The sequence below is a fragment of the Hylobates moloch genome, unplaced genomic scaffold (genome assembly GCF_009828535.3).
Source record: "Hylobates moloch isolate HMO894 unplaced genomic scaffold, HMol_V3 SCAFFOLD_2328, whole genome shotgun sequence".
NCBI lineage: Eukaryota > Metazoa > Chordata > Mammalia > Primates > Hylobatidae > Hylobates > Hylobates moloch.
Window position 1 is genome coordinate 1 of NW_026654603.1, and position 8,527 is coordinate 8,527.

Here is an 8,527-nt window from a genome sequence, read left to right on the forward strand (position 1 = left end):
CTTGAGGGTGGCGGGAGAAGGACGGGTTAAAAAAATACCGACTGGGGGCGGTCTCTGCAGCCTGCCTTGCCTGTCTCTCTCTGGGATCGCTCCTCCTCCTGCTCCTCTCCTGCTCCTGTTGGGCCTTGTGACCACCTGGTTACCTGTAGGCAGGCCTCCATTCAGAGTCGCATTGCCACAGGGATGGGTCCTGTCTGTCACTCCGCACCCCACCCCCAACCCAGTTACTCTCCCCTGAGCCCTGGTTCCCTGTTGAGGTCACTCAGTGCAAGGAGAGCTGGGACCTCGCGGCCCGCTCTCCCCACCAGCGCTTCTGCCCTGGCACGGGAGGCACCACACCCTCCTCTGCCCCATGCCGGGCCTGAAGGGGCCCCTTCAGATCACAGCCGCCACCACAGCCGCTGCCTCACACCGGAGGGCATGACACAGGGGTGGCTTTCCCAGCTGGCCGCCACATGGGAGCGCTAGATGCTTAGCTCGCCCCGTGGAGAGACCTAAAATCAGGTCTTAGGTCTGACTTAACAGCTTATTTTGTAAGAGAAAAGCTCAACCCAAAGGTAGATTGTCAGTTTGGACTTTATTGCAAGCAGAACTGCTATGATGTGCTTTTAGCACTGAAGTGAGTTCCAGGCTAAGAAGAGTAAGTGGCTTCTCTGCTTTCCCAAGCACAAGTGTATTCACCTTGCAGACTTGAATCACTGAAGATGTAAGCCAGCTGTTACTCTCATTTTGGGAGACACCCTGTGGGCAGCATGAAGACTGTCCCTGATGGAAGTCTTTAGTAAGCAGGAAGGAGTCAAGGTTAAAGAATGACTTTGCTTACCCTGGACTACAGTAGTTTGGAAAATGAACCAAGGCTTGGGTTTTGCTCTGGAAGCCTGTCTTGCCTGCTTCTGTAATCTGGCGCTCTGCATCCACATCTTGGCCCTTTATGGACACCACCATCTGGACTATTACTCTTACGATTCCCTGCTCTTTTGGGAGTTCAGACATGGCACCTTATTTCACATCTGAGCTACCCTCTGCCATCCAGAAACGTAGTGGACCTGTAGAACTATATCGTTCTGCTAAACTTGTGACCACTCACATCTCAAGGTCGCATAATTAAAAAAATAGAATAGAAACATGGAATATATTAAGATTCATCAGGAGACTTTGACAATTTCTTTCTCTTAGCTCCTCCCTTTTGGGTTACTGCCAATGCGTTTTCAACAGTAGGTCAATGTTGTTGTAAGTGGCCCTGGAGCAGTATCCACAGCAGTTCTTGGTGATTTTGATTCATCCACAAAGCATTTTATCACAGCAAAATAATAAAGGTGCTGGTTTCATTGGCTGCAGGGTACCAGAGAGTAACCCCAAAGCTGAGGTGTGCGCTAAAATCTGGGGGAAGAGGCTGAAGCATTCCACAAAGAATCACTTAAACCCTCCACAAGTACATCTTTAGATTTTGAATGTATCCTTGGAGGACAAGGGATCATACAAATGTGCAGCTTATAATCCGGCCACACATGAATTAAAAGTTGAACTCATTGGCCAAAAGCTCCTTGTGAGTCACCTTTCTTCAGATGATTTTGGCATTCTTCCCCTGCTTGTTCACAGGTATTAGCTCTTCATTCACATAGCCCTGTACCCTTGGAGTGTGTGTTTAGTGGGGTCCTGGCTCCTCAAGTGTGTTGGCTAAAGAACAGGCAGGATATTGCCCCGGGAAGCAACTGGAGAAGGTTGTATTCTCATCTTGCCATAGATAGCATTGACCCAGTGGACTCTGGAAACGATTCCTGCATGGCGGGAAACAACTCTGGAGATGTAAAATATGTGGCATCCATGGTCAATGTACTTGAACACGCTCCTACTCTAAGGGACTACAGGATCAGACAGTGTCTCTATTTTCCACAGAACACTTTATCTCTGATGTTTGTAGGAACCCAGCTGCCAACCATAACTGGTTTCATAATGCACAGCCTAATCATCCTTCCTCAAGACATTGAACTGCAGGAAATTGACTGAAATTCAGTGGGGTTATTCTGCAAGATACCAGGCTACACCAGTGTTTAGAAGATAATGATATTGGATTTATGCAGTCTATTGGAAGACTTGAAATAGAAAAAGGCAATGGATTCAAGCAAGTTATAATTTTGACACCAGCAAGCACAAGAGTGGTAGATTGAGACTTTGTTACTCATTCCTTCAATGCCACCAGGCTGTTGGGTCCGGTCATTTGTTGGTATGACAGCCATGGATTGATAACCAGCCATCTCTCTGAAGTCCTTAGATCTAAATCCCAAAAGTCAAAATTACCAAGACCTGGAATCTTGGACCTAGAGCCTGTCTACTTCATCATGTCCCAAGCTGGCTTGAGCTCTCTCCATACTCAGGCTGTGATGTAGGAGCAGGTGGAGAAAAACATCTGTGAAGCTACAGATGAACATGGTACCATGCAGGCAGAACCACCTCTCATGGTTGTTCTTTTTGAAACAAACAAAAGGGGAAATAGTCGCACTTTTTGTTGCTACTCAGAATAATGAAAAAAAAAATAAGAGATGTTTCAGAAACTGGATTATTCAGCTCATTTCCAGAGAAAGTACTTCCCAGTGCAGTTTCTAGAAACATCAGAGAAAAATGCCAGTGGTATCTCTGTTCCTGAGGCCCCCACCAAATTGAAACCCTACAGATCCCCATACCAGATATATACAACCTGGTGTGGAGGGGAGACAAGGAAAGTGGACTGCCCATCAATGCCTATTTTGTGAAGTATCAAAATCTGGACTATGAAGTTGATGTGATGGGAAGTTGGCACAGGGTTGGAATCCCAGGAAGTGAAAGTGAGCTTCATTTAGCTGAAATGGAGCCATCTGGTCTTTATGAACTCTTGCTGGTAGCAAGAAGTGATGCAAGTGAAAACCCGCCTGCCATGCTTACCTTCTGAACCAGCAAAGAAAAAACAGCATCATCAAAAAACACCTAGACGTCCTCTCAACCCGTAGGCACCCCCAAGTATCCTGTTGTTTCAGAAGCTGCAAACAACAATTTTGGAGTGGTGCTTACAGATTCATCTAGGCACAGTGGCGCTCCAGAGGCACCAGATCACCTGATTATCTCCACTGCATCAGAGACGTTGCTCTATGTCACTTGATTTCCTTGGGCAATTGGGAATTCTTCAATCGCTGCCTTCAAGGTCAAATATAAATGGATGAGGACCAGTGACTGGCTGGTGGCAGCTGAACATATCCTTCCTTCCAAAATGTCTGTGCAAGTTTGTAGTATAGAACCAGGTTCAACATACAAATTTTGGGTCATTGCTATCAACCATTATGAAGAGAGTTTTCAGAGATCAGCGTCTCATCCTTATCAGGTGACTGGGTTCCCCAGACTTTTTTCCAACTGTGCAATAACGGACCTCACATTGTATACACGGAGGCTGTCAGTGTTACTTAGATTGTGCTAAAGTGAACATACATTCCATGAAGTAAGAATAACACTTCCATTCTTTTGTGTCTATTACTGACCCACAGATAATGACAACGACAATGTTTATAAGAGGGATGTTACAGAAGTTTCAAAGGAGTGGCACATGATTGGCCATCTGCTGTCAGAAACTTCCTATGGCATTAAAAAATGCAGTGCTTCAGTGAAGAAGAAAGTGAGTTTAGCAATGTGATGGTCTGCGAGACTAAAGTGAAATGTGCTCCTGCTGCTTCTGAGTATCTGAAAGGCTTGAGTACCCCTCTGAATTCCTCAGGAAGTGAAGGAAATGCGAGGCCAGCAACCAGCCCTGACAGAAGCAGTGACATGTTATATCTGATCCTTGGCTGTATGCTGGGTGTCTTGGGCCTCATTCTTATGATTTTCATTGAAACGTGCCTGTGAAAGAATCACCAGCAGAATATCATACAGAAATATGACGCTCCAGGATACCTCTATCAAGGATCAGATATTAATGGGCAGATGATGTAATAATACACCACTCTCTCAGGAGCAAATGAGATAAATGGAAGTGTTCATGGAGGCTTACTGAGCCATGGCGGTCTCAGCAGTGGCTGTTCCCACCTTCACCATAGGGTTCTCAATGGAGTCAGTGTAATTGTGAATGGGAGCTTAAATGGAGGACTTTACTCTGGGCACACCAACTCTCTTACAGCAATGGGAATGGAACTGGAGGTTGTAATCCTAAGCAAATTAATGCAGGATCAGAAAATTAAATGCTGTATGTTCTCACTTATAATTGGGAGCTAAGCATACAATACAGAGAGACATCAGTATGGGCAAAACAGACTCTGTGGTCTACTTGTGAGTGGAGGGAGAGGGATGGGCTTAAAAAACTACTTATTGGAGGCGGACTCTACAACCGGCCTCGCTTGTCTCTCACAGGATCCCTCCTCTTGCTCCTGGCATGCTCTGGGCAGCCTTGAACCCACCGGGTTACATGTCCACTCCCCTCCGCCTGGAGGAGCGCTGCCGCAGGGGCGCGACCCAGGTCCCCTACCCTGAGCCCTGATGCCGGGCTCCAGAGTCAAGGTGCCAGAAGAACCAGGACCCAGCGCCCACCTGACCTACCCAGCGCCTGCAACCTGGCCTGCAAGACACCGCACCCTCCTCTGCCCTGCATGGTGCGTGGAGGGACCCCTTCGGATCACAGCCGCTGCCGCCATAGCCGCCACCATAGCAGCCGCCACCATAGCAGCCGCCGCGGGCGTCGGGGAGGGAAGGACCTGAGGGTGGCTTTCCCAGCCGGCTGCCCCACAGGGACTCTGGATGCTTAGCCCGCCTCGCCGAGAGATCTAAAATCAAGGCATGACTTAAAATCTTATCTTGTAGGAGAACAGCTCAACCCAAAGGCAGATTGCTAGGCTGGACTTTATTACAAGCAGGACTGCGGTGATGTTTATAGCACTGAAGTGAACTCCACTGTAAGTACAGAAAGTGGCTTCTCTGCTTTCCCCCCCGAAGCACAATCATATACACCTTGCAGACTTGAATCACTGAAGATGTAAGCCAACTGTTACTCTGACTTTTGGAGACTCCCTGTGGACAGCATGAAGACTCATCAAAGTCTTTAGTAAGCAGAAAGGAGTCAAGGTTAAGGAATGCGTCTGATTACCCTGAATTGTAGTACCTTGGAAAGTGAATCAAGGCCTGGGTTTTGCTCTGGAAGCCTGCCTTGTCTGCTTCTGTAATCTGGCGCTCTGCATGTGAATCTTGGACCCCTATGGACACTGCTGTATGTTACTGTCATGATTCTCTGCTCTTCCATGAGTTCAGACTTGGCACCTTATTTTACTTCTGAGCCACTCTCTACTGTCCAGAAACGTGGTGGACCTGTAGAACTACATTGTTCTGCCAAACTTGTGACCACTCATAGCTCATGGTTGCATAATGGAAAACAGTAGGATAGAAACATGGAACATATAAAGATTCATCAGGGGACTTTGACAATTCTTTCTCTTAACTCCTCTCTTTTGGGTTTCTACCAATCCCTTGCCAAAAATAGCGTTGGTATTATTTTGAGTGGCCCTGTAACAGTATCCGTGGCAGTTTTTGGTGATTTTGGTTCATCCACAAAGTGTGTTATTACAGAGGAGGAAAAAAGTGCTCTCAGGGTAATAGAAACGATGTCAGCTGCGTTCGCACAGAAAATCCAGAAGAGTTCAGCAGAGGAGACAGCTGTGTCAATTCAGAAACAGACAGCAGCAATTTACGTTAGAATCCTCTTATTTTGCCACCTATCTCAGAGGACAGTGCTGAAAAGACAACATGGCCTCCGCCTGGTGTTCCTTTGGACAGCCCCTCAGATGTCCTCCAGTGGCCCCAGGAAACCGGAGGATGTGCAAACAACCAGTCATCTTCTGACTTCAAGCCTGTAACCAACTGCACAAAACAGGCCTGGGAGTGAACTATGTGAAGGATCTTAATTCAAATCAGAGAAAATCATTCTTTATTTATTTTGCAGTATAATGTCATGTGAATGTGTCTTAAAATGTGTCCCCTTTTATGTTATTTATGCCTTAAAAGTTTTCTTACCCGTTGCTTCCTTGCTCTCAGTAAGAAACAACATTGTTTTGCATAGCTTTCAATCACCTGGAGGGCAGAGGGATCATTCCATATTTTCTTTTTTTTTTATTATTATACTTTAGGTTTTAGGGTACATGTGCACAATGTGCAGGTTTGATACATATGTATCCACATGCCATGTTGTTTTGCTGCACCCATTAACTCATCATTTAGCGTTAGGTATATCTCCTAATGCTGTCCCTCCCCCCTCCGCCCACCCCACAACAGTCCCCGGGGTGTGATCTTCCCCTTCCTGTGTCCATGAGTTCTCATTGTTCAATTCCCACCTATGAGTGAGAACATGCAGTGTTTGGTTTTTTGTCCTTGCGATAGTTTACTGAGAATGATGTTTTCCAATTTCATCCATGTCCCTATAAAGGACATGAACTCATCGTTTTTTATGGCTGCATAGTATTCCATGGTGTATATGTGCCACATTTTCTTAATCCAGTCTATCATTGTTGGACATTGCCGTTGGTTCCAAGTCTTTGCTATTGTGAATAGTGCCACAATAAACATATGCGTGCATGTGTCTTTATAGCAGCATGATTTATGGCCCTTTGGGCATATACCCAGTAATGGGATGGCTGGGTCAAATGGTATTTCTAGTTCTAGATCCCTGAGGAATGGCCACACTGACTTCCACAATGGTTGAACTAGTTTACAGTCCCACCAACAGTGTAAAAGTGTTCCTATTTCTAGCCATATGTAGAAAGCTGAAACTGGATCCCTTCCTTACACCTTATACAAAAATTAATTCAAGATGGATTAAAGACTTAAATGTTAGACCTAAAACCATTAAAATCCTACAAGAGAACCTATGCAATACCATTCAGGGCATAGACATTAGCAAGGAGTTCATGTCTAAAACACCAAAAGCAATGGCAACAAAAGCCAAAATTGACAAATGGGATCCCATTAAACTAAAGAGCTTCTGCACAGCAAAACTACCATCAGAGTGAACAGGCAACCTACAGAATGGGAGAAAAATTTTGCAACCTACTCATCTGACAGAGGGCTAATATCCAGAATCTACAATGAACTCAAACAAATTTACAAGAAGAAAACAAACAACCCCATCAAAAAGTGGGCAAAGGACATGAACAGACACTTCTCAAAAGAAGACATTTATGCAGCCAAAAAACACATGAAAAAATGCTCATCATCACTGGCCATCAGAGAAATGCAAATCAAAACCACAGTGAGATACCATTTCACACCAGTTAGAATGGCCATCATTACAAAGTCAGGAAACAACAGGTGCTGGAAAGGATGTGGAGCACTGTTGGATCATTCCATATTTTCTAACAACTGTAGTGGCAGTAAGAACTCCTCATGCAAATGATTCCATCTCTTGGTTGCTTCAGCTCAGAGGAAATGCAGGGGCCAACTGAGGGTTACCATCAGTCAGGTTTTCAGATGGAAAACCGTCTTTCAATAGTGTATTATCAGACTTTCTGAGAACACGTTGAAGTCAACCACGGTTTTGACCCAGTGTTTATAATAGCAGACCTGGCTGATGAATTTTAAAAGAGTGCCTTCCACTAAAGTGGTAATGTGACCAGACAATGTTCTCTCTATCTGCACGTGGGCACAAGTGATGTTCAGTCTTCTAGTCACTAGTCATAAGCAGTGTCGTGGACATGGTAGAGTGTAAGATGTAGTTGAATGATTGCAGTATGCGGAAAAGGAACCGAGGCCAGAGAGACAAATAATGCTTTACTATCCCTCTGCTTTAAAATTACATTGATTCCTAAAATGGCCGGTATGGGGCTCTTTTTGACTGTTTCTAAGAGTAGGAACAAAATAAGACTTGAAGTCGTGGCTTGAAAAGAAAGATCCACATTTTCAGAAGAAAAAAGGGGAGGGCTGCCAGGAGCCTCTCTTGGAGAGAGCTCTTCCGTCTGCTCCATTAGCCTAGGAGCATGCTCATGGTGTCACACTGCCAGAAACTAGTCATTCTCTGACTTCCCACAGGGGCAACAGCCTGAAGGTGTGAGTGTCAGAAAATACTTATTTTGGAAGAAAAGGTGTTTGTTGTTGTTGTTGTTTATTTTCTGAAGTTTCCTGACTTTTTTTTCCAGAATGTCTTCCTTTTAAACAGGCACCTAAAGCACTGGTCAGCAGAACTCCTGACCACTGCCGCCCCTGCGTGAGAAGGACATTGGAGCTGTCTTTGGAAAGATCTTCTCCACATTCATAAATGATTATGATATATTTTTTAAAAACTACCTACTGGGTACTATGCTGACTACCAAGCTGACAGGATCTGTATTCCAATGACAAGGGTAATGGAGACATACAATTGTATAGTCATTTATATTTTAATAGCATTATACTCTTTTAAACATCCTCGTCATGTATACAATCTCATTTTATATTAGAATACAGCTATTAGAGCAATAAGGAAGAATGGATAAATAGAGTCAGCTTTTTTGTTTTTGTTTGGTTTTGTTTTGTTTTTGAGACAGGTTCTCAC

The 8,527-nt window shown here is 44.8% G+C and overlaps 1 pseudogene; it reads left to right on the forward strand.

The window, feature by feature from the left end:
- The first annotated feature begins 914 nt into the window (after positions 1 to 914).
- Positions 915 to 4,413, forward strand: LOC116464947 (cell adhesion molecule-related/down-regulated by oncogenes-like; annotated as a pseudogene).
- The last annotated feature ends 4,114 nt before the right edge of the window (positions 4,414 to 8,527 follow it).